Raw genomic sequence first — 3,096 nt, forward strand, 5'->3', positions numbered from 1 at the left:
TGTGCGCGTGCACACACACACACACACACACACACACACACACACACACACACACACACACACACACACACACACACACACACACACACACACAGCAGAGATCGAATGAGAAAACAAAATATGTAGTAGCCTATTAGCAAAATGCATCAACAGGTAAATTGTCTCATTATAATGAGTACTTATACAGAAAATAGCAGAACTACAAGCTTTGCTTCGTGATGCTTTGTGAGCTTGTATGGTGCCTGAATCACCAAAGTGAGACCAAACTGTCAAAACTAGGTGTCACAGGCCAATTATGAAGATTCAGCAACTGTATTGCTGGGAAACCGGTCCATATAGTCCCACCCCCCAACTATGACCTCATACCAGTGGAAACCACATCTTTATGGAGCTTTACCCATGTCAACACAATATAGAAGTCTTCATTTCACTATTATTTGATTACACATCGTTTACTATTCTTTTGTTTTTTTTGATGATTAATGAGTAAAAAAAAATCGTTCTAAAATGTTTATTCATAACACCCTGTACAAGGATGGCCAAAAATCCCCAGGATTTAAATAATATAGCCTACTCAAGACCATTATCACAATAGACTCATTTGCAGTGCTATTTCAGGGCTGATTGTGATATTCAATAAACCAAATCTATTGAAATGAAGGCTTATTTTCAACATGTTGGTGCAAGCAGAACTTCAAATGATAACTATTCACCTGCCAAATGCTGGTGATTTCTGTCTGCGGCTGATTTCTCAATGCACTCGATAAGACAGTTTCAATTTTAAGAGTTGCCTGTAAGTGAACCTATAACGATAAGATCCTATCCATGACCATGCGGGCAATTCAGACCTCTTTCAAACGGCTGTGGTCAAACAGAATGCTGATCCTCCGTTCATCTCTCCCGGCATGCTCAGTCCATTTCCTACTCCTTCCCCTCCTCCTCCCATGCCTTTTTCAATAGAGTTAGTCTTATTGGCTGGCTTTATACCTTCATCAGACGCATCCTCGTCGATGTACAACAGAGGCACCTCCTGCTCCCATATCTTCACCTCCTTCGAACCTTCCTCCCCCACGGGCGACCGGGGGCCTCCTCCCTCTCCCCCCTCGTCCTCGGGGGCGAAGGTACTCAGCACCATCGCCTCCTCGTCCCTCACTCCCTCCTCCGCCTTGCCCGCCGCCCCCCCGCCATCGCACTCCTCCCCGCGTAGTTTGACTGGCCCCGCCCAGGCATCATCACCCTCTCCTCTACCTTTGTTCTTCCTCGTCCACTTGCCGCTCCGGCTCCGCCTCCTCCGCTTGGCGAGCAGACAGATGCAGAGGACTCCGCCCACACACATCACCCCGGCAAGGAGAGCCACGACCACGATCCAGAGCTCCGGTCCTCCTTTGCCCTCTATAATAACTGGAGTTTGGGATGTCGCTGGTGGTGGGGTGGTGATGTTGGGGTCTGGATCGAGACCACGGGACTTTTTCAAAGGGGTGGTTGTTGGGAGTTGTGAAGGTGCACTGGTGATGTTGGGTGTGGGATCATCATTAACAGCAACATCAGTGGCGAGTTCAGAGCCTGGTGGAATGGATGTGGTTTGGATGGATGTTGTAGTGGTGGTGGTCAGTGCATCTGTCGGGCCCTCTGTGGGTACGAGAGCAGTTTCTGACATGGTCATGGTCAGTGCCTCGGCCGGACCCTCCGTGGTAATGGGAGCCTCTTCTGACACGGCCGTGGTTAGCATATCGGCCAGCGTAGCTGTAGGAGGTTCACCGCCAATTTCGTCCACAGTTGAATAAGTTGTTGCGTTTAACAACGGATCTGTCTTGGCAGTGTCTTCATTTATGACAGCGTCTTGGGTTGCAGCTGCTGTAGGTTGTCCCACAACTGTTGTGCCATCCATGGATGCAGGGACCTTTGGTGTTGTAACATCCTTAGGTTCTTCAGTTGTCTCAGCCCCCTGAGCAGGTGGACTAGTTATTGGGGTGACGTAAGTGACATCCTTGGGTTCTTCAGTTGTCTCAGCCCCCTGAGCAGGTGGACTAGTTATTGGGGTGACGTAAGTGACATCCTTGGGTTCTTCAGTTGTCTCAGCCCCCTGAGCAGGTGGACTAGTTATTAGGGTGACGTAAGTGACATCCTTGGGTTCTTCCGTTGTCTCAGCCCCCTGAGCCGGTGGGCTCGTTGTTAGGTTGATCTGATTAGTTTCCACTGGCGTACCTTCATGTATGGGAGATGTGGTGACATCTCCAGGCGAGAGCATCTCTTGGGCTTGGAGAAAGGGCAGAGCGAGTGACAGTGACAGGAATAGAACCAGACTGCCGCGAGTTGACAGAAGCGGAGCCATGTTAGGTGATGACAGGGTTTGGTGGTGACCTTATCCAGAGAGGTCGTGGGTCAGAGTTCAGTTCACTCAGATGATCTCTGGTCTTTGTGTTCTTTGAAGCGTCAGAGAAATGACTTGTATGTGAGCTGAGCCGAGTCACAGCATCCTTCTTCGGTTCTCTGTAACGAGCCAAGCCGTCACTTTGTAAGTTTGGAACTTTTTGTTCCAGTACCTCTTCAGTGTTCACTGCGGTGTTTGCTGGCGGAAGAGACACAACCCTTTGCTTCCTGTTTCTTCTCTAACGTCAGTTCTTGAGCTCACTGCTGGATGTTTCAAGAGTTGCGTGGGAAGCTGCAGCATCGATGAGCCCAAACTGGACAGAGACAGAGATGAACAGATTGATTAAAGAGAGACTGAACAATAAAGAGAAGAGTTAGACTTGTATGGCCTTCCTCTATCAAACACTCGTCCACCTATCATTTTGTTCACTATCTTTGTGTAAATTTGAGGAAGTGAACATGAACAGCTGTTGTTTATTTGTGTCCACACTTTTACATTGAAATATAAATGGCGATAATAGCAAAAAAACAGTTGAGAATGTATTGAATGAAAACAGGCCAAAACCTGTAGAAATGTCTTATGTTGACGTGTCTAAACTAAACTGAACTTTCTAAAATATTCGTACTATGTACTGTGTTTGTGTACCATAAAACGTATACAGACACATGGCCCTATTTTCCTTCTCCGCATTTTTTTACTATTTTGAAAAACATTGTAAAATACTT

The sequence above is a fragment of the Nannobrachium achirus genome (assembly GCF_963921795.1).
Source record: "Nannobrachium achirus genome assembly, chromosome: 4".
Classification (NCBI taxonomy): domain Eukaryota; kingdom Metazoa; phylum Chordata; class Actinopteri; order Myctophiformes; family Myctophidae; genus Nannobrachium; species Nannobrachium achirus.